General features: G+C 41.6%; 1 pseudogene; it reads left to right on the forward strand.

Annotated features, from left to right (window-relative positions):
- LOC131015440 (uncharacterized) overlaps positions 1-24,429 on the forward strand; it is a 132,926-nt pseudogene that overhangs the window by 52,758 nt on the left and 55,739 nt on the right.

Genomic DNA, 24,429 nt, shown 5'->3' on the forward strand with positions numbered 1-24,429 from the left:
AATTGCGTTCAATTTAATTATGTTTATGTTTGATTTTATTATGTCTGGCTAGTCTTTTAATCTGAACCTAGGGTTTGTACATAGCTGATTGATTATGTGTTTTTGATTTATTGATATCAATTTGCCTTCCAACTTATGATTCATGATTCCTGGTGCCTGTTCTCTTGTGAATTATCTGATCAATGATTTACATGTTTAGCTGTTCAATTTGAGTCTTGAATGCGATAATTGTTCAGCCGATTCAGGAATGCATGATATAGTGTTAACCTTGAGTCTTGAATGCGATAGGTGAAGCTATAGGAAGCTATTCTTTATGTGCTATTGGGAGTTAATTTATTCCTTGGATTCTTGAATGCGAAAAGGGATTAATTAATCTACGTTCATAGGTGGTCGTTAGAGACGCTTGTGGATAATATAGTGATCTTTCATCAGGGTTGGATTAAAATTGGTAATTGAATCAATAGGTTAAATACATGTAGTTGATTAGTGAAAGTACATCCCTAGGGTCAGAGTTTTCCATATATTTGAGTTAATTATCATAGTTTTTATGCTCTTTAGTTTTATTTAGTTAATCTTAGTTCAATATTCACCTTCATAATCGTTTTACTTGCATATTGTGAGAGTCTGTGTAGGAGATAGTTATAGCAATTTCGTTTTACAGTCTCTGTGGATACGATATCCGATTACTGTTTATACTACGATTACACCGTGTTAGTTGCAGTATTTTTGTTGCTAATAAAATAGTGATCAACTTTTTGGTGCCGTTGCCGGGGACTGTTTAGATTTTGCTTTAATATTTCCAATAGGACTTTATAGTACTGCAAGTTTTTTTTGTTTTTATTTTTCTTTTCTGATCTTTTTGCTGTTTCTGTAGGTTGCATATGAACACACGATCTCACGAGAATCCTCTCTTTGAGTTAGACCCTGAAATCAACAAGACCTTGCGCAATCTAAAGAAGCAGAACGATCAAGTTGAGACAGAAACGATGGCTACTCCAGAGCAAATCCAAATTCGAGCTCTGCAAGAGCAGTTGAAGAAGCTGCTTGATGCACAGGAGACGAGAGAGGCTCAGAAACAACCAGCCATCAATGAAGCGTTCATTCCACAGTATGTGTACCAGGAGCCCCCACGAGTGAACGTCAACAACTTTGAGCTGAAAACGGGTTTGATCACGATGGTCCAACAGAGCCAATATGGTGGACAGGCGATCGAAGACCCTAATGCGCACCTGGCGCATTTCCTGGAGCTGTGTAGCACGGTGAAGATGAATGGTGTCCCTGATGACATTATCCGTCTTCGTCTTTTTCCCTTTTCACTGCGGGATAAGGCGAAGTCGTGGTATCATACGCTGCAGCTGGGAAATAATGTTGTGTGGGAGGATTTGGCTCATGCATTCCTACGCAAGTTCCATCCGCCTGGCCTTACATTGAAGTTGAAGATGGACATCGTGCAGTTTCAACAGTACGATGGAGAAAAGCTAGCGGAGACTTGGGAGCGGTATCAGGAGAAGCTCAGAAAGTGCCCAAGCCATGGATTTGATGAAGGCACGCTAGTGATAATGTTCTACAATGCCTGCGGGGAGCGTACAAGGATGCACATGGATACAGCTGCAGGTAGCTCTCTACTTCAGAAGAGCAGTTCTGATGCATGGAACATTATTGATAGTATGGCTTCTACAAGCTACCAATGGCCATCTGAGCGAATACAATTGAAGAAGGTTGCAGCTGCTTCCAGTTCTGATCCTATTGCAGCAATGGTTACTCAACAAGCAGCAATGGCTACACAACAGACAGCAATGGCTACACAGCTGGCAGAGTTGACTACAAAACTTGGTGAGTTGAATGTGGGACGTCCTGAGCAAGCTGTGATAGATCCGTCAGTCATGGAAGATGTAAATTTTGTGAATGGCAGAAATTATGGGAATTTCCAGCGAGGACAGCCAGGAATGTATGGCAGAAGTCAATAATTTCAGCAGGGTCATCAGCAATTCCAGCCAGGAGCACGCCCGCATCCTAACCTTTCTTACGGCAATCCGAACAATGCTTTGCAGCCTCCACCTGGATTTTCTGTGTCTAGCGGAGGAGTTATCAATGAGCCAAAGAAAGATTCAATGGAAGACATGATGAAGCAGGTGTTGGGAAAGATAGGTGGTTTGGAAACGAATGTAGGTGCGTGGAAGACCAACATGGAGACCCAAGTGAGTCAAATAGGAAATCATGTTTCATCACTGTCCAAACAAGTGCAGATTTTGGAGACTCAAGTGGGTCAGATTGCCAACCAAGCAGCTGCGCAACACACACCAGGAAAATTTCCCAGCAACACTGAAATTAATCCCAAAAATTAGTGTAATGCGATCCATCTTCGAAGCGGGACTGAGTACCAGAATTTTCCAGAGCTGCAAAATGACAAGGGAAAAAGCAAAGTAGTGGAGGACGATGATGATGACTTGGAGGAGCTTGCAGCGAAACAGCCGCCTCCCCCTAAGAAGGATTCAAGCTCTTCTGCTGTGAAGGAGCCCAATCCTACTCCTACATTTCCCAGGCCAGAGTACAAGCCTGTAGCGCCTTTTCCGAATAGCCTGGCAAAGCCGAAGATGGATAAGAAGTTAGCCAAGTTCATGGAGATATTTTCAAAGCTTCACATCAACATTCCTTTACTTGATGCTTTGAGAGATATGCCAGGCTATGCCAAGTTTCTCAAGGACGCAGTCTCCAACAAGAAGAAGTTGGGGAAATATGAGACGATAAATCTTTCCGAGGAATGCAGTGTTGTGCTACAAAGAAAGCTACCTTTGAAGCAAAAGGATCCTGGCAGCTTTACTATAGCTTGTGTGATTGGAGGGCAGAATTTCTCCCGCGTTCTTTGTGATTTAGGAGCAAGCATCAATTTGATGCCTCTCTCTATTTTCAACCGGTTGGAGATTGGAGATATCAAGCCTACATCTATTGCATTGCAGATGGCAGATCGTTCCATCACATATCCCAAAGGAATTGTGGAGGATGTCCTAGTGCAGGTGGAGCGATTTATTTTTCCTGCAGATTTCGTAGTGTTGGACATGGCGGAGGACAAAAATACTCCATTGATTTTAGGGCACCCGTTTCTAGCTACAGGCCATGCATTGACAGACGTGCAAAAGGGAGATCTTACTTTCCGTGTCAATGATGAGAAGATGACGTTGTCTATCTATGATGCGATGAAGAAGCCAGCTGAGCCACAAGTTGAGGATTGTAATTTAATTGATACTGTGGTGGATTTTCCTGCAGCTGTAGAGGATCCTTTGGAGGAGTGCATCACACAATCGTTATATCCTTATTCCGATCTTGATGAGGCGTGTGATGAGATTTTGGAGTACATTGCTAAGCTGGAGGCTGTAGAGAGTCATCCTATTGAGCCTATTCCGTTCCTGGATATTAACAAACCTGTTGATGGAGGAAACAAGGCGGTGGAAAAAGAAAAAGAATTTCCTGCGCCAGCTGCAGCTGCAGCTGCACCCAAACTTGAGCTGAAACCGCTTCCTGAGCACTTGAGGTACCAATTTTTGGGTGAGAATGAAACGTTTCCTGTTATTGTGTCTGCTTATTTATCTCCGTTGGAGTTGGAGAAGTTGATGCGAGTTTTGAGGAAATACAAATCTGCTATAGGATGGTCTATTTCTGACATCAAAGGAATTAGTCCTTCTATTTGCATGCATCGTATTTTATTAGAGCAGGAATACAAGCCTAAGGTGCAGCCGCAGCGACGTTTGAATCCGGCGATGCAAGAAGTTGTGAGAAATGAGGTGCTCAAGTGGTTGGATGCAGGAATCATATATGCCATCTCTGATAGTGAGTGGGTGAGCCCAACTCAAGTTGTCTCTAAGAAGGGAGGCATGACTGTGGTTAAGGATGAGAGAGATGAGCTTATAGCTACGAGGCTAGTCACAGGATGGCGCGTGTGCATTGACTATCGAGCTTTGAATGCAGCCACACGTAAGGATCACTTTCCTTTGCCATTTATTGATCAGATGCTTGACCGCTTGGCAGGATATGAGTACTATTGTTTCTTGGATGGGTACTCGGGCTACAATCAAATTATGATAGCCCCGGAGGATCAGCATAAGACCGCTTTTACTTGTCCCTATGGCGTTTTTGCTTTTAGGAGGATATCTTTTGGTCTCTGCAATGCTCCTGCCACTTTTCAACGCTGCATGATGGCGATTTTCCATGGGTTGATTGAAAACATTATGGAGGTATTCATGGATGACTTTTCTGTTTTTGGTTCCTCCTTTGATAATTGTTTGGACAATCTTGCTCAAGTGTTGCAGCGTTGTGAGGAGACGGCACTAGTGCTAAATTGGGAAAAATGCCACTTCATGGTTCGAGAAGGCATTGTTTTGGGGCATAAGGTTTCTGCCCAAGGTTTGGAGGTGGATCGTGCGAAGATCGTGGCTATAGAGAAGTTGCCGCCTCCTACGTCTGTGAAGTCGGTGCGGAGTTTTCTGGGGCATGCAGGATTTTATAGGCGATTCATCAAAGACTTCTCCAAGCTGTCCAAGCCACTTTGTGCTTTGCTAGAGAAGGATGTGAAGTTTGTCTTCACCGATGAGTGCCTCGTCTCCTTTGAGAAGTTGAAAGCTGCACTGACCACTACGCCAGTTTTGATCACACCGGATTGGAGTGCCCCGTTTGAGTTAATGTGCGATGCTAGCGATTGGGCCGTGGGAGCTGTGTTGGGGCAAAAGAGAGATAAATTGTTCAAGGTAATTTACTACACAAGTAAAACTTTGGATTCTGCGCAGATGAACTACACTACCACGGAGAAGGAGCTGCTAGCTGTGGTGTATGCTTTTGATAAGTTCCGTTCTTATTTGATTGGAACTCATTCAATTGTCTACACTGATCATGCCGCCATCCGCTACTTGTTTACAAAGAAGGACTCGAAGCCCCGCTTGATTCGTTGGATCTTATTACTGCAAGAGTTTGATATGGAGATCCGAGATCGCAAGGGATGTGAAAATGTGGTAGCTGACCACTTGTCTCGATTGGAGAATCCGATTGAGAGGGATGATCCAAAGATGGCCATTAATGAGTCTTTCCCCGATGAGCAGATTTGGGCGGTACTATTTAAGGATCCTTGGTATGCCGATTATAGCAACTACTTGGTTATTGGAGCTCTTCCCAAGGGGTTATCGCACTATCAAAAGAAGAAGTTCCTCCATGATGTCAAGTTCTATTATTGGGAGGATCCTTACCTATACCGGAGATGCGTCGATGGCTTTATTCGGCGATGTGTTAGGGAGCATGAATGGCCGGAGATCATTGAGGAGTGCCATAGCTCACCTAGTGGAGGTCACTTTGCAGCCAACCGCACTGCCATGAAGGTAAATCATAGTGGTTTCTATTGGCCTTCAATTTTTGCAGATTGCCATGCTTTTGTAAAGTCTTGTGATCGATGTCAACGCATGGGCAACATTACCAAGAGGGATGAGATGCCACAAAACATCATTGTCGAGGTGGAGCTATTTGATGTGTGGGGAATTGACTTCATGGGTCCTTTCCCTCCTTCTTGTGGTTTTTCCTATATATTGCTTGCGGTGGAGTATGTGTCTAGATGGGTGGAGGCGATCCCGACTGTCACCAATGATTCAAAGGTAGTCATCAAATTCTTGCAAAAGAATATTTTGACTCGATTCGGAGCACCGAGAGTGTGATAACACTCATTTTTCCATGGTTTTTTAATATTCATATGATTTAATTTTATAGGAATTTGAGTGTTTGATAGTTGTTTTGTGCTTAATTTGCTTTATCTTGTGAAACATGATTCTTACTCGAACTTTGAAGGATTTTTCAGGTTTATTGAGTTCGAATTTGGAGAACTGTGCTGAAATAGAAGTTGTAGATCGTCTCGATACGAGTTCGTGAGCGCAAACGGATCATAAATCGGAGTTCGGACGAGAAAGTTATGGCTGAAACAAAAACGTCGCGCGCAGCAGTCAAAATTCGGCGACCTAAACGGCGATCGCCGAATTTTGGAGATTTTATGAGCAAAATCGGCGACCCAGACGGCGACCGCCGGCCAGGTCGCCGAATTCCCTGTTTCAATATTGGCTTGGAGAGGAATTCTCGGCGGTCGCCGAATCCATGAAGAAATTGGCCATTTGTCGGCGACCCAGACGGCGATCGCCGAACGGGTCGCCGAACGGGGCGGTTGTTTTGTTCCCTTCCGCGTTTTTACGTTTTTCCAAGTATTTTTGAGCTCAAACACTGTATTTTACCCTGACACTATAAATAGGTCCTCTTTTGACCTATCTAGGGGTTCCTAGCTTTAGTTTTTCAGTTCTTAACATTCATATTTCAGTTTTATAGCTTTAGAACTTTTTAGCTTTCCAGTTTTCAAGGCTTGGATCAAGATTGAAGATTCAAGCCGCTACAATCGTTTTCATTCAGTTTTTATTTAATTTAGTTTTTACAATTGCGTTCAATTTAATTATGTTAATGTTTGATTTTATTATGTTTGGCTAGTCTTTTAATCTGAACCTAGGGTTTGTATATAGCTGATTGATTATGTGTTTTTGATTTATTGATATCAATTTGCCCTCCAACTTGTGATTCATGATTCCTGGTGCTTAATCTCTTGTGAATTATCTGATCAATGATTTACATGTCTAGCTGTTCAATTTGAGTCTTGAATGCGATAATTGTTCAGCTGATTCAGGAATGCATGATATAGTGTTAGCCTTGAGTCTTGAATGCGATAGGTGAAGCTATAGGAAGCTATTCTTTATGTGCTATTGGGAGTTAATTTATTCCTTGGAGTCTTGAATGCGAAAAGGGATTAATTAATCTACATTCATAGGTGGTCGTTAGAGACGCTTGTGATTAACATAGTGATCTTTCATCAGGGTTGGATTAAAATTGGTAATTGAATCAATAGGTTGAATGCATATAGTTGATTAGTGAAAATACATCCCTAGGGTCAGAGCTTTCCTTTTATTTGAGTTAATCATCATAGTGTTTATGCTCTTTAGTTTTATTTAGTTAATTTTAGTTTAATATTCACCTTCATATTTGTTTACTTGCATACTGTGAAAGTTTGTGTAGGAAATAGATAGAGTGATTTCGTGTTACAATCCCTGTGGATACGATATCCGATTGCTGTTTATACTACAATTACACCGTGTTAGTTGCGGTATTTTTGTGCTAATAAAACTAGTGATCAGAGCGTTGCTTAGTGATGGGGGTTCGCACTTCAACAACAAGCTGCTAGCAAGCGTTTTGGCAAAGTATGGAGTAAAGCACAAGGTGACGACTCCATATCATCCTCAAGCTAATGGGCAGGCAGAGTTGGCAAATCGAGAAATCAAGCAGATTTTGGAGAAGAGCGTCGCCAACAAGAAAGATTGGGCAAAGCACTTGGATGATGCTCTTTGGGCGTATCGCACCGCCTACAAGACTCCAATTGGTATGTCTCCTTATCAACTTGTTTTTGGCAAATCCTGTCATTTACCTGTTGAGATAGAGCACAAGGCATATTGGGCGACGAGGAGAATCAATTTGGAGTTCAAGGAGGCCGGTCATACAAGGCGAGATATGTTGACAGAGTTGGATGAGTGGAGGAATGAAGCGTATGAGAGTTCCCGTATTTACAAGGAAATGGCGAAGAAGTTTCATGATTTGAGCATTCGCACAAAGGAATTCAAGCCGGGACATGAGGTACTCTTGTATGATTCTAAGCTTCGACTTTTTCCTGGCAAGCTGCAGTCTAGATGGAGAGGTCCATATGTGGTTCACAAGAGCAATTGGAATGGGACTTATGAGTTGCTTGCATCGAATGGGTCCACTTTCACTGTTAATGGACATCGCCTCAAACCGTACTTCAAAGCTGAGATGGACCACGACGTGGAAGTGGTCAACTTCATTGATCCATGATTGGAGGTATCGTCAAGCTATAGACGTTAATTTTAGCACTTTTTGGGAGGTAACCCAATTTTTATTGCTTTCTTTTAGCTTGTTTTTCTTTAGTTTAATAGTTCTTTTTCGTTTTTCCCAGTAGTTTTTTTTTTATTTTTATTTTTATAATTACCGTATTTCTGTTCCTTAAAAAAAATCGAAAAAGGCCGGCGACCGCCAGGCGCCCGCCGGGTGAAGGCCAAATTTAACGAAGGAGCCGGCGACCGCCGCCCGACCGCCGCCGGGTCGCCGCGCGGTCGCCGAACGTACGGCTGGAGCTTTTTAAAGTGGTTTTTCTCCCTTTTTCTCATTCTTTCAAATCTCTAACTCTCCCACTTTCAAAACCCACGAAAATCACCATTTTTCTTCATCAAATTACTCCCAACTCACTTCAAATTCACCAAATTCCTTCCACACATCTCTTACCCACCTCATAATCTTCCATTCCATCCGAATAATTTGAGTGTTCTTCCACTTAATCACCAACATTCAAGTTTAGAGGTTTTTGTGTTGGGTTTGTAGATCTTCACCTATTTTTGCTAAAGATTCAAGGTAACTCACTTCTATCCTTTGCTTTTATTGTTATTCTTGCTAGTTTTACTAAGATTTTTGCTATTGTTCTAGCTTAGCTTGGTAATTTGGCTTGATTTTATGATATTGGAGTAGTTAGTGTAGTTCTTTATTTTGTGAAGTTAAGTTGTGAATTGAAGCATGCTAGTCGCTAGTGGTTTACTTGTTCATCTTACTTGTGATTTGTAGTAATGCTAGCATGTTAATTTGTTGGAGAATTTAGCTTGATTTTGTGATTGGGAAGTAGGCTTTGCTCATGATATGTTTTGTTTTGCTTATTCATATGAGTAGAGTTAGCTTGGAATTGTGAGATTTAAGGATTGAGTTGTGGAGTAGGGGGATGGTTTTTCATGGAAGTTTTAACCAAAGTTAGGAGCTTCATTGCTTTATCTTTGTTGGTTTGTTGGTTATAGATGGTGCTATGGAATTGATTGAAAAAATTTTTGTAGGCACAATGGCACCAAAGAAGAGAAAGGGGAGCGCTGGAGCATCGGGGTCGAGAAACACTCCATTGACACCCGATCAGCCCGAGTATCATGGCGTGGTACTCATGTCGGATCTTGATCGACCAAAGTTTTCGGCATTGTGGCATCGAAAGATAGAGCCCACACGATATGCCGACCCGGCTGTACTCCAGGATATGGGGATTTATGGAGATGTCCAGCAGTTGTTTGCCAACATTGGGTGGAACCGTATTCTTGAAGGAGGATGGCCCATGATAGAGAGAGTTGTGCTCGAGATGATGAGCACGTTTGATGAGAGAGTGATGTCGGCGACGTATCCCGACTCGATGGCCTTCCAGCTCAACAACAATTGGGAGCATGATGTGGATATGAGCACTATTAACAGCATCTTTGAGTGCCCTACTGATTGTGCTTTCACACACCTTGCCGACTTTAGACCGAAGGAGCTGTGGAGGGATTTGGTGCAACCCGAAGGTGGTGTATACGCGTTGGGCAATTCCAAGGCAGCTAGCATCAGAAACCCGGTCTTTCGGGCAGTCCAGCGCATCATCGCCCATACTGTTCTCGCTCGTAAGGAGAACAGTAATGTTAGTCAGTTGGACCTCTACATAATCTATGCTATGCTTACTAGAACTCACATCAGCCTCGCCGACATTTTGGTGCAGCAATTTTACAGAGTCGCCAAGGCCCCCAAGGGCATTATTACGATTGGAGGGATGCTCACTCCCATTGCTTTACACTACTGTCGCGAGGTGAGAGATTGGCAGGCTATGAGGGGTGAGACGCTACTACATGCTCGTCGGATGTTTGATATGCGAGTGATTTCCCGAGTCCATCCGCCTTTCACGTTTATTCAGAGGGATGGGGATCACTTTCCCCTGCCCAACACTGCGCTCACTACGGTCAATGGTCGCTATGACATGAACAATTGGAAGTTGGACACTCCTGCTCATCGCGCACTGGCAGGCCCAGGAAGAGGTGGCTACGGGATGCAGGCGCAACTCGAGATTGAGGTAGATGAGGAGGAACAGGCGGTGTCTCCTCCCCATGCACATCAGGGCGCTGCTGCCGGCGCAGGAGGTCACTATGACAGGGCAGCTTTGACCGAGAGGATGGGTAGCTTAGATGCTCAGTTTACCGTCGTTCGTGGCGACATGATGGCTGTGAGAATGGCGCAGCAAGAGGCCGACCGACGCCAAACGGAGTTTGAGGCTTATGCACGTGAGCAGTTTAGTCGCCAGCAGCAGTTTGAGGAGTATCAGTGATGCGTCTTCGACTTTTGGGCCATTTGGCCCTATTTTTCTCTTTCTTTTGTTTTGTTTGAGTCGTCTTGGGGAGAAAACAGGTATTCAGGAGGAAGAAGGCTCAGTCAAGGGCATATGCACGGAATGTGGTCAGAATGAGCATTACCGGAACAAAACTATCCAAGCTTCCAGAAGTGAAACTTACCAGGAAGAGAGCTCGGCGAAGTACCCCTCAGAACCATTCGAGGCGCGGGAATCTCCGAAGTGTACCACCTGGTGTGAGGCTAACCGAAGGAAGAAGCTAGTATGACCATTCCCGTCAATAGCAGTCAGCAGCTAGAGCTATATATGGAAAGACGTGTGGAGGAGATTGCCCGGAAGATTCTGGCGAATTCTAGCAATGGAAGGATCTGGAATAATGTGGAATCAACCCCAAATCCGCTGGAGATCTATTATCTATCAAATCAAATCAAGGATCAAGCTAAATATGGAAGGAAATAATCTGCCAGATTTGGTCTGCCGGCTAGGGTTTACCAAATCGCTATATATGTGTGGCTGGCAGAGGGCAGTCTTGGGAGTTTGAGAGCAGTTTGAGGCGAGTTGCAGGGCAGTTTTAGAGGAACGAATTTTTACACTTACACATCATTTTTTAGTGCTCTTCTAGACTTAGATTTTAGTTAGTTCACCAAGAAATAATTTACTTTTAGTTCTTTTATATTTTTCACCAAACAATTTAGTTGCTTTTCGTATTTCAATTCCGTTGTGACGAACAAAGCCAAGGTTGTTGCCTTAGGTATTTTTAAATTAAGTATTTCAAATTTCCTTTCATTCATGTGTTCATTTTATTTTGCATTTATGTTTTCTATTATGTGTGAGTAGTTCCCTTGGTGAGGTTTAAGGGGTGGAAATAATTGTTGTCAATATGTAAACATTCGTGAGGCATTTGTTCTTTCGGTTGAGTCTCGTGGTTCCAGACGGATCTGTGCCAAACCATGGACGGTAGGGGCCTAACGGGTGATCTCCGTTCGGTAAAATGTTGTCCGTGTCAAGCAAAGGCCAGGGTATACCAGGGCGTGACAATCGGTATACCCAAGACCAAGTAGCTGAGCAGCGTCAACAAAAGGCGTTGTAGATTCGGAAGGTGGGGAAAGGATTGATGGGATACACTGTCCTTCCTCAGTCTTGGGCTTCTCTAGAGACTATCCATCAACTGTGACGAGGCATAAAGCCATGGTTATCAAACGAGGAAAGCAATCTCGGCGCCGTAGCATGTCTATGACTGGTCGGCTGACAAAGCCGGAAATAGTTGAGTCCAGGAGGCATGTGTCACTAAAAGCGTGGAGTTGGGGACCTCGGGAGAGAAGGTTGGTGAGGGTCATACTTGGTGAGTAACGGGTATGACTACTATCTAAGGAGGAGTGAAGCACTGCCTTGTGACCGGGGAATGTGTGACCTTCGGACCAAGTGATCGCAATGGACTCAACCATCCTAAATGTGAAGTATAGCCTCTTGAAACGCCCCAATGTCTTTGGGCCACGCCTTGAGTCTATACGGATCATGGACGGATCATCAGTATGCCTATGACCGAAATAAATATTGACAACAGTTATGACCTAACCGAAAACCTTACCCCTTGTTATATTTGATCTTTGTTTAAGTTTACTTGAGCAGATAAACAGGTTGAGACCGTGACAACTCAATTTGTGCACCCGAAGAGTAAAGTAGTTCCTCACTCTCCGTGTGATCGACCCTATACTTGCTGCTAAGACTGTTCTTTGGTTGCGAGCAATAGGAGCGTGTACTGTCCGTCTGGGGCATACACAAGTATTTTGTCCGCACCGCACGACGGGTGTGTGTCAAAATTGGCGCCGTTGCCGGGGAGTGACGCGCAACAATTTTACTCTTCAATTTTCATCTTCCGCTTACTGTGAGACGCGGTACGGCGAGACGCGGGATGGCAACTGCCGCCCCGCAGGCCATACGTCAGTTGGCATACCCGGCTGACCTGAACTTGAAGCCCAACCTGATTCAACTCATGTAGGGATGGGCAACGTCGAGCTCAAGACAATAAATAAGAGCGCTGACTGGGAGGCAACCCAGAATAAGGTCGTTGGTATGACCATTTCTGCTTTAGTTTCATGTTTCTTTTGTTTTCTTTGTGTTTTGTGTTTCTTGGAGGACTAACCATGTAGAAGAGTTAAGCTGGACCCTATGCATTGAAGATCAAAACCCACTTTGCGAAGCAAAGTGTGTAGGTGGGGCCGGTGGAGTTACAGTAGGGTGGTCAAGGGATTACCGCATCAGCAGTATGATTGGTCAGGGTCTGCCCGACTGGCAAGACCTTTGCATTTTGAAGGATCGGGAAATTCATTCGCCCACTCTCCACCACTCCATAGCTGCTACACATGATCTCTACTCCATACTGATGTCAATGCAATTTTGTTGGACATTTGGGATGCATTCCACCGAGTCCTCACACTCCATGAATAAGTTTTCTCTCCCTAGTAGTCTTTGTTTTTTCTTTTGAGTCTTGAGTTAGAGTCTGTCTGCACATGTTGTTGGTATTGGTGATTCATGCATGCTATTTGGTTTGACTGGTTTGTTGGTATGATGAGCATGATCACATGATAGCAGTAGAGAGCATACTGAATACTCCCACCTGTGAGATCTGAGCCAAAATTGCATTTATTTTCTGTGTGACTATGCTGCTTGGTAACCCTAGAACTTGTTTATGGATTTTAGCTAGTTGGTATAATTTACATGATTAGGGCAATTTTCTTCAAATTAGAGCCCCAGAATTATTTCCTTGAGCTTTAAATGATAAACCTTTGCTAAACCACTTTGAGCCGAATGAAATTCTTTTGTAAGTCCTTGAATTGAAATGGATGAAAAGGTGTGTCTTCCACACCATGCAAAAGATAAAGGAAAGTTTATTGCTCTAAGTGAAAAAGCATAACATGATAAAGGAAGGTCTGAGCACAAAAATGAAATAAATAATTTGCTTGAATTGAAGAAGTTAAATCAATCCCTACTGAAAATAATGGGAGAAGATGAAGTGGGTGTGCTAGTACTGAAGATGATAGGTCGGTATGACTGGAACCAAGTTTTAAGCTACTTATCCAGAAATTCTTACCTCCACTCCGTATGCCCCACTACAACCTTTAAAAGACCCTTTGATGAATTATACCAATTTGAACACTTGCTATGAATCCGTGATCAAGCCTATAGGTGAGCTAATGCAGCATAGTATGAGAGTATACATTTAGCCATACACTTGAATGTGTGAGAGAAACTGCTATCTCTACATGTGATTTTTCTGCTCAATGGTTTGCGGTATGACATTACGGATGATGCATGCATGTTTGATCTGAACTAATAACTGTGCAGTTTCGTGTCTTGAGTCTTTATTTCTTTTCTTTCTTCTCTTTCGTCGGTGTCTTTTGTGAATCCATCTGCATACTTGAGGGCAAGTATGGTTTAAGTGTGTAGGTGTGATGCGTCTTCGACTTTTGGGCCATTTGGCCCTATTTTTCTCTTTCTTATGTTTTGTTTGAGTCGTCTTGGGGAGAAAACAGGTATTCAGGAGGAAGAAGGCTCAGTCAAGGGCATATGCACGGAATGTGGTCAGAATGAGCATTACCGGAACAAAACTATCCAAGCTTCCAGAAGTGAAACTTACCAGGAAGAGAGCTCGGCGAAGTACCCCTCAGAACCATTCGAGGCGTGGGAATCTCCGAAGTGTACCACCTGGTGTGAGGCTAACCGAAGGAAGAAGTTAGTATGACCATTCCCGTCAATAGCAGTCAGCAGCTAGAGCTATATATGGAAAGACGTGTGGAGGAGATTGCCCGGAAGATTCTGGCGAATTCTAGCAATGGAAGGATCTGGAATAATGTGGAATCAACCCCAAATCCGCTGGAGATCTATTATCTATCAAATTAAATCAAGGATCAAGCTAAATATGGAAGGAAATAATCTGTCAGATTTGGTCTGCCGGCTAGGGTTTACCAAATCGCTATATATGTGTGGCTGGCAGAGGGCAGTCTTGGGAGTTTGAGAGCAGTTTGAGGCGAGTTGCAGGGCAGTTTTAGAGGAACGAATTTTTACACTTACACATCATTTTTTAGTGCTCTTCTAGACTTAGATTTTAGTTAGTTCACCAAGAAATAATTTACTTTTAGTTCTTTTATATTTTTCACCAAACAATTTAGTTGCTTTTCGTATTTCAATTCCGTTGTGACGAACAAAGCCAAGGTTGTTGCCTTAGGTATTTTTACATTAAGTATTTCAAATTTCCTTTCATTCATGTGTTCATTTTATTTTGCATTTATGTTTTCTATTATGTGTGAGTAGTTCCCTTGGTGAGGTTTAAGGGGTGGAAATAATTGTTGTCAATATGTAAACATTCGTGAGGCATTTGTTCTTTCGGTTGAGTCTCGTGGTTCCAGACGGATCTGTGCCAAACCATGGACGGTAGGGGCCTAACGGGTGATCTCCGTTCGGTAAAATGATGTCCGTGTCAAGCAAAGGCCAGGGTATACCAGGGCGTGACAATCGGTATACCCAAGACCAAGTAGCTGAGCAGCGTCAACAAAAGGCGTTGTAGATCCGGAAGGTGGGGAAAGGATTGATGGGATACACTGTCCTTCCTCAGTCTTGGGCTTCTCTAGAGACTATCCATCAACTGTGACGAGGCATAAAGCCATGGTTATCAAACGAGGAAAGCAATCTATGACTGGTCGGCTGACAAAGCCGAAAATAGTTGAGTCCAGGAGGCATGTGTCACTAAAAGCGTGGAGTTGGGGACCTCGGGAGAGAAGGTTGGTGAGGGTCATACTTGGTGAGTAACGGGTATGACTACTATCTAAGGAGGAGTGAAGCAATGCCTTGTGACCGGGGAATGTGTGACCTTCGGACCAAGTGATCGCAATGGACTCAACCATCCTAAATGTGAAGTATAGCCTCTTGAAACGCCCCAATGTCTTTGGGCCACGCCTTGAGTCTATACGGATCATGGACGGATCATCAGTATGCCTATGACCGAAATAAATATTGACAACAGTTATGACCTAACCGAAAACCTTACCCCTTGTTATATTTGATCTTTGTTTAAGTTTACTTGAGCAGATAAACAGGTTGAGACTGTGACAACTCAATTTGTGCACCCGAAGAGTAAAGTAGTTCCTCACTCTCCGTGGGATCGACCCTATACTTGCTGCTAAGACTGTTCTTTGGTTGCGAACAATAGGAGCGTGTACTGTCCGTCTGGGGCATACACAAGTATTTTGTCCGCACCGCACGACGGGTGTGTGTCAATCAGCGAGGTGAGATAGAGCGACAGATGGCTATGCAGGAGGAGCTTTTACGCGAGTACCGGCGGTTTCGTGATCCACCGGCCTCCTGATTGCGTTTCTGTGAGTATGCATCACATAACCTTTATCTATTCTTCCCTCCAAATTTATTTTCGAGCTTTTGCTCCTTAATAAGTTTGGGGGAGGGGGATGGAGATTGGTTATGTTTTGCATTATTTTTCATGTTTTTTTCTTGCTTTTATTCGTTTAGCTTAGTCTGTTTTGCTTGTGTTTGGTCTGTTTTCGTAGCATGTTGGAGTCTGGTGTGTTCTTTACTTGCTTGTTTTATTATGTTTTAGTTGGTTGGTGCTTTGCTGCAATGCTTTTGAGTTGGTTATTACTCCATTAGATTTTTGGTGAGGGGCTTATGATGATTTCTTTGATAAAATTTGGTAGAATTCAATCTTCTTTGACAAGTTGAGCATAATTTGAACTAATTTGCATAGTTTAGGGTGATTTTGACCTTGATTTTGGGACGTTGAATAAACCTGTGAGGATTTGAGCTATAACTGTTTATTATGCACAGTTTATTCTTTGTTGTGAGTTTTGTCATTGCATGTGGTGATCTTCTAGAACTTGCCATGGTTTCTGTGTCGAGGTTGCTGTTGTGCTCAGGATTAGGAGATGATTTTAGGCCATCTTTTGTTAGCCACATTATTTTCCCAAACACTGTCCTTGAAAAAAAATTATCCTTTGTTATCCACTTTGAGCCTATTTAGCTTTTATTCTTTAGTTGGATGATAGGGGGTGATGTAGTATATGGGGATCTTTATGTGGTGAATTTTCATAGTGGGGTGTGAAAAAGAAGGGATGATTTTGTGATACTATTTACTCTTATAAGCTCTAGAAAGTTGTGAAAAAAAAAATTGAAAAAAAAATAGAAAAGAAAAAGAAAGAAAAAAAAAAGTGTGAAGTCGAGAGTATATTGAGATATTTGTTTGAAAGTCGACTTTGTGTGTTGGAAAGAAGTTGAGAGCATAAAAGAGTGTTTAGTTCTGTTTTGTGATGATTAAATTCCTTGAGTTGTGTTGATTATGGTGGCATAGTTGGGAGGAAGATGGACTTTATTCCATGCTTGATTAGTGAAGCTATAAGGTTGGTGTTCTTGATCTATTTGAGTCAATTAGCCTATATTTTCCTACCTGAACCAATGTCCCTACATTATAACCCAAAAATAAAGACCTATTTGATCTTAGTTTTGGCACACTTTTAGCGATGGAGATTGTAGACGATTGGCAAGCCTATGGTAAGTGATCTGCATTGCATTGAATTCGATGAGAGTATACACGTCCCATCATACACATTGAGAGTTGAGTGATACACATACATAGTTAGATTCAATTGTTTGAAATTCAAGGTTGATTTTGCTTTAAGTTGTGTTTAATTGGTGAACTTTGTGTTTACTTGTTGGAGATTTGAGAATTCTAATTTTCTACGTTTTTCTGAGGCCTCTGTGATCCAAATTTCTGCCCATTCGTGTTTATTGAGTTTATTCTTTCCATTATTCGAGGACGAACAATTATGTAAGTTTGGGGGAGTTGATAAACACTCATTTTGCATTGTTTTTAGGAGTGTTTAAGTGTTCAAAGTGCTAGAATTATGCTTGGTTGTGATATCATTTGGTTTAAGTTTCATATTCTTTTGTGATATTGCTTTTGGGTATGGTTTTGGTCATTTTGCTATAGGTTTGAGTGTTTTGAAAGCTACATATGGATGTTGAAGATCCAAGTATCAAGTTACACGTGTTCCGGATGCGAAAATCGACGAAACGAACTTGAGGAGCTCGAGAAAAGGAAAAACCGGAGCTGCCGGCGATCAACCGGCGACCCAGCCGGCGACCGCCGACCTGTGAAGAAATATTGTGCAGCAGCCGACGACCCAGCCGGCGCCCGCCGCTCAGCCCGCCGAGAAATCGGCGTGGCTGGCGATCAGGCGGCGCCCGCCGGGTGCCCGCCGCGCGCAGTGGAGAAATTGTGAAGAAGGCGGCGACCGCCGCCTGCCCGCCGCGGGGTCGCCGTCAGCCCGTCGTTTTACGTTTTATTTCGTTTTTAAAGCCCTTTTCGAGCTCAAACTCTTTAGTTTTACCCTGGAACTATATATAGGTCTTCTTTGTACCTATTTAGGGTTCCCAGCTTTAGTTTTTCAGTTCTTAACATTCATATTTCAGTTTTATAGCTTTAGAACTTTTGAGCTTTCCAGTTTTCAAGGCTTGGATCAGGATTGAAGATTCAAGCCGCTACAATCGTTTTAATTCGGTTTTTATACAATTTGTTTTTACAATTGCGTTCAATTTAATTATGTTTATGTTTGATTTTATTATGTCTGGCTAGTCTTTTAATCTGAACCTAGGGTTTGTACATAGCTGATTGATTATGTGTTTTTGATTTATTGATATCAATTTGCCTTCCAACTTATGATTCATGATTCCTGGTGCCTGTTCTCTTGTGAATTATCTGATCAATTATTTACATGTTTAGCTGTTCAATTTGAGTCTTGAATGCGATAATTGTTCAGCCGATTCAGGAATGCATGATATAGTGTTAACCTTGAGTCTTGAATGCGATAGGTGAAGCTATAGGAAGCTATTCTTTATGTGCTATTGGGAGTTAATTTATTCCTTGGAGTCTTGAATGCGAAAAAGGATTAATTAATCTATGTTCATAGGTGGTCGTTAGAGACGCTTGTGGATAATATAGTGATCTTTCATCAGGGTTGGATTAAAATTGGTAATTGAATCAATAGGTTAAATACATGTAGTTGATTAGTGAAAGTACATCCCTAGGGTCAGAGTTTTCCATATATTTGAGTTAATTATCATAGTTTTTATGCTCTTTAGTTTTATTTAGTTAATCTTAGTTCAGTATTCACCTTCATAATCGTTTTACTTGCATATTGTGAGAGTCTGTGTAGGAGATAGTTATAGCAATTTCATTTTACAGTCTCTGTGGATACGATATCCGATTACTGTTTATACTACGATTACACCGTGTTAGTTGCGGTATTTTTGTTGCTAATAAAATAGTGATCAAGGGTTTAGAGTGGGTTTAGGGTTTAGAGTGGATTTAGGGTTTAGGGTTTAGAGTGGGCTTAGGCTTGTGAATTCACAATCAAAAAAATTTTATTGTGAATTCGATTGTTTAAGGTTCAGGGTTTAGGGTTTATGGTTTAGAGTGAGTTTAGGGTTTAGGGTTTAGATAGGGTTTAGGGTTTACGGTTGTGAATTAAATTTTCGTTGTGAATTCGACTGGTTTTGAATTCACAACCAAAAATTTCTTATTGTGAATTAAATTTAGGTTGTGAATTCGACTGGTTGTGAATTCACACCAAAAATTCTGGTTGTGAATTAAATTTTGGTTGTGAATTCACACTGGTTGTGACTTGCGGAATTTTTTAAAGGGGTGATGTTTAAAGGGTAAAATAAAGTGGATATTTTTTTAATTTTTAATGTGAAGGGTATTTTGGTAACACTGGCCTTTTTAAATATTTTTATCTTAGTGGACAATTTTTTATTTTACAATATGAAAGTGGTCATTTTAAAAATCCACTCAAAAACTTTTGCCATATAAGGAAGTGCTCAAACTTCTTGGGAAAACCCAAAAAGGAATACTGCTCAAGCTTCGCGGGACGGAGGGAGTAATAACTTGTATAGATTTAAACATGTTTGAGTAACCAAAATTTTGAGTTCGGAAATAAAATACGAGTACATTCTTTGCACAAAAGTACTCGGGTGGACTAAATTACCGAAAAATCGGTATACCGCACTTACCGTATTGAAAAAATGTCGAAAATACCAAATTTTTGATATACCGTAAATACCGGTATTGTACCGTACCAAAATTCTTTGGTACGATAACAATATCAATTTTTCTCATACCGCAGTATACCGATATAGACCGATACCGCGGTATACACTGAAAAGTCGGTATATAATGTTGTTTTGGTATATAACGCAATACCGGTATACATCAAAATAATCAGTATACTGTACTGATTGAAATGAATTACATATACACACACACACATATATAACTCTAGACTTGTTAGAAGGTTATATTTGTTTAATAAAATTTCGATATGCACAAATACACGATATATCGTAATATTTTGGTAAACTTAAGCATGAAATGATATACAAATAATTTCGGTATACCATAAAGTACGATATACCGACTTTCGATACGGTATACCGCACTATCGATACGACATCGGCATGAGAAAAGTCCATACCGAAATTTTCGGTTTGTTGACCTTCGGTATACCAAAGGATTCGGTACGACAACGGTATGAAAATTTCCATACCGCAATTTACGGTACGGTATACGGTATGGCGAAAAAAATTCGGCATACCATACCGGTCCATCTGTTACGACCGAACCTAATTAAGGAAAATTAAGCCGGAAAACCGTGACTAAGGGAGGGAGGTTAGAAGCGGGGATAGAAAGGGAGTGAATAAATAGTAGGGGATCGAACTCAAATCATTGTTAAAGAACCGAAAATTTATAAAATAATTGATGTTTAGTCACAAAGACTCAAATAAACTTGTAGGTTCAGATGGGTCCAACTTGACTAAAAGACATAGTACTTAAGAGTACGCAGCGGAAATAACAATTTAGTTACATGTATGAAGACATGTATCTAAGAGTTCATTCATTCAACTAATGACAAAAGCACCACTCGTCACTTCATCTCCATCAGCCACTTCTCAATCTGCACATTTAGAAATATATGCAGGGCTGAGTACGAGAGTACTCAATGGGCACGTATGCCTAAGTATAAATATAAACATGCTTCATGAAATTGTAAATTGTCATGCCATCATAAACAGTATAACAAGGGAGTTTTAGCTAAATAGGCCCAAGCTTACTAAATTCATTTGTAATTCTTAAAGTTCGACTGATCAGTCTAAGTTCTCTTGTAATCTATCATATCTGGAACTATGTGCCGGAGAGGTGGCCACCTCTCACGGTCACTTGACCGGCCAACCCGCTAGATGACTCACGGTCACTGGTGTACACTAGTCCTGACAGGATAGCTATCAACTGCTCAGGACCCGAATTCGATTGCATCATTGACAAAGCCAAAGTAGATAGATATCATACTAAAATTGAAACATTTATGGCAAGACAACAGTTGAAATAATATTTATATCAAAGATTTTGCAACAAAATAACTTGTTCAAGTATAACATTAAACTCATTTGATCTATATGAAAGTAAACCCACCTGATAAGCAAAGTTTTGCTACAGTTCAGTAACTCATTGACTAACTATTACTCTTGCGTTTAACCTTTAATGCAAGAACATAAGGTTAAACCTTAGCTCGATGGAAATTCTTAAATTAATGAGAATACGTAAAATAAATATGCATGACTCATTTTCCTTTAATTATTATTCTAATTTGAGAATTTCAAATAATAATCCAAACTATAGGATTAAGCTCGTCTTATGAAATCGGATAATTAATCTTAATTAATCCGCTCGTCTTAGGGTATACTAACCCGCTTACTAATTAATAACCTCGTTCTAAATTAATACAATTAATCGATGTATCCAAACTAATCCTTTAATCGGACTTAAAATAATAGGGCAATCCAATTATTAAATGGGAACAAAATAGGGCAGTCCAAACAAACAAATAAATAAATGGGTCTAGAAACCACTTAATCAAATGGCCAACTCTACTTTAATAAAACTTGGGCTCAATTGATACAAAAGAAATCAGCCCACTCAAAAAATTGAAGCAGAGGCCTAAGGTTGAGCCATCATGAATTAATGGCAGCAGCCCAACTCCATTTAGTTTCAGCCCAAATATTAAATGGTCAGCCAAAGGCCAACCCATCTTCATCTCCTTCACATTACGCTGGACATCCACATTCATCTCTCCCTCTCTCGTATTTCCTTTCACCAAATCAGGCCGACTCCCTCTCTCATCAGAGTTCGCCGCCGCCGTCGAAGGACAGGCGAGGGGTCGGCTCTACCCCTCGTCCCCGGCCATATTTGTTGCCCCAAGTCCTCTCCCCTCGCCTCTCTGGTTCTCGCTAAATAGCCCAACCGAGCCCTAATTTCCCCCTTTGTTACAGTCCACCGTCGCCGCCGCCGAGGGATCGGCGAGTGGCCGCGCCCTGACTCTGGGTGATTCGAGAATCGGCGAGGGTCACTGCATCGTCGTATTCCCGACCCTGGCTCAGCGAGTTGTTGTCAGCGCCGGGGTTCTCCCCTGACCTCGTCCGGTGAGCAGCAGAATTCTGTCACCGTCGACCCTATTCGGTCCGGCCGAACAGAGTGGTTGCGCCTCTCCTTCTCCTCGCGGTCAACCAGCTTCAACCGTCCCCATTTAAATGAAACATGTAGCTCGAATAAGTCTCCCTCCCCTTCTAAATGCTAAGTTCAATACTGAAGTCTATATGGAGTCTTGGTTTTTGCTACTGATTTATGCGAGTTTTCTCATTGCCTTTATCTAAAGTGAAGAAAATATATACTGATTTCTGTATTATGCTAAGTCCCCTTAAGCATATATACTCGTTTGAAAACTCTATATTGTTTAACTGATCATGCTTGCTGGATGATGCGAAATGGATCGAATAAGTTGAGCTTAGTATATACCTTGTAATTGATGTTGGTTGGCTGTTGTGGTGTTAAATGAACTGGAACTGAAAAAGAATTGTTGTTGCTGCTTTAGTATTTGCAGGAGGACAACAAGAAGGGGGTGAATGGATTAAAGACAAATCTTACCTCCTTGAAGTTTGGCAGAGCAATGAATGGAGTTTCTCTTTACTCTTCGGCGAATTTCTTAGTGTAGAATGGAGGTGAATAGGGATGGCAACTGGCCGGGCCTGACCAATACCAGATCCAGATCCGTTTTCATATACCAGATCCAGATCCGTGGATCTGAAAATTTTGGATCTAGATCCGTTAGATCCGTCGGTCAACGGGTCCAGATCCATGGATCTATTATTTTTAAATTAAATTAAAAAAATTCACAAAATCAACAACATCTAATTTTCATCATGAAAAATATAACACAAAATACTTTTATCTAATTACTTTTAGTTTTTATTCTTTTGAATATAATTTATTTATTATTTTTAATTTAGTTAATATTATTATTAAACTAAATATAAAATATAAAAAATATATATATAATAAAACGGATCCACGGGTCAGATCTGGGCCGGATTCGGATTTAAAATTTTAAGATTCAGATCCAGATTTGTTTTCAAAACTGAGATCCAGATCCAGATTCGTCGGGTCTAAAAAATTGAGACTGAACCGGGTCCAAGATCCACTGCCATCCCTAGAGGTGAATGGAGGAAGGTTGTTGCTGAATTGTTTGCTTGAAGGAGTGCCTTAGTAGCTATACTTGAGTAATCTAAGGAATGGTACAATAGTAGAGTGCCTTAGTGGCTGATTTGCTTGATTGGACGGTGGCTTTGTAGAGGAAAAAGGGAAGTTGGTGTAGGGAAGGAATTAGCTTGCAGGCTGTTGTGTACCTTCGTTCCTTTGCCTCAAATCTGGTGCTGCTCCTTGTAGTAGATAGACTTGATAGAGAGTAGGGAAATGGGAGTGCTGCAGCTGTACTTTGCAGTTTTCTTTTTCTTTTCCTTTTTCTGATTTTGTATATGTAGTTGGTAGGATATTGGTAGTAAGTGTAAAAAAAGTTGCGACATGACAAACAAAATCCCTCGGTTGTAAATTTGGATCTGTATTTATCCATCTAACTCAAGCTATATAATGATGCTTCGTTATAAAATCTTTACGAATTAATTATCAAATTTAACTCGTTCTATAAGTCGGAATTAAATTCATGACTTCAAGAAGATAAAAGAAGTACATATATATCCATCGCATATGAATTTATAACTTGACTTTACTAAGTCAGTTATTAACCTGAAAAATAAATCATCGATTGTCCAATAATTGAATCACGGCCGTCTCACGCGAAAACATATAACGTGAGCTGAATTAACCTAATATTAATCACTGGATTAATAAAATTGCAATATGCACTAAATAAATATCACATTTACTAGTCTAATTAAATCATAAATAAAAGAGCGGGCTACTACACCACCCCTGAGTACTCCCTCCGTTCTGTTATTCATGGGTCGTTTCTTTTCGGCATGGGTATTTAGGAAACTAAAATCAAGGGGTAAATGTGTGACCCACATACTTAATGTTATTTTTAATTAATATTAAATCATTATTAGCCCTTTCCTTCCCTTATCCTCCAATTCAAAAATTCTGCCTCTAGTGGATGAGAGAGGAAAAAGTTGTTGCGCCACTGCAACGGCGCGATGGAGGCGGCACAGATCCGGTGAAGGTTGAGGAGACGCCGCAGATCCGGCAGAGATGAAGGAGACGACGCAGATCCGAAGGAGGCGGAGGTGGAGGAGGTGATGTAGATCCGGAGGAGGTAGATGAGGCGGCGTAGTTCCGACGGAGGTGGATGAGACAGCGCAGATCCGAATGAGGCGAATGTGAAGGAGACAGTGCAGATCCGGAGGAGGTGGAGGAGGCGTTGCAGATCCGGCGGAAGTGGAGATGGTGACGCAGACCCGGAGGAGGTGGAGGAAGCGAAGCAGTGAAGAGAAGTGACCGAATGAGAGAAATTTAGGTGGAGAAGAGAGAGGTGTGGACGAAAACTAAAAAATTAGGGGGAGAAATAATTTTTTCTTAGTTTAATTAAAAATTTTAATTAAGTTTTAATTATAGTCCAAAAAAGAAAGGAACCATCGAAAAAATATTATGGAGCGGATGAGAACCCTACACTACGCCTAACCCTAGTGCAGCCATGCAACCATCGGCGCCGGTCCCGGACCCTCCTCCGGCACCCAGCAATACTCCAAACCCCTTGCTTTTTCCTGCTCCAGCC

Source organism: Salvia miltiorrhiza, chromosome 1 (genome assembly GCF_028751815.1).
Source record: "Salvia miltiorrhiza cultivar Shanhuang (shh) chromosome 1, IMPLAD_Smil_shh, whole genome shotgun sequence".
Taxonomy (NCBI): domain Eukaryota; kingdom Viridiplantae; phylum Streptophyta; class Magnoliopsida; order Lamiales; family Lamiaceae; genus Salvia; species Salvia miltiorrhiza.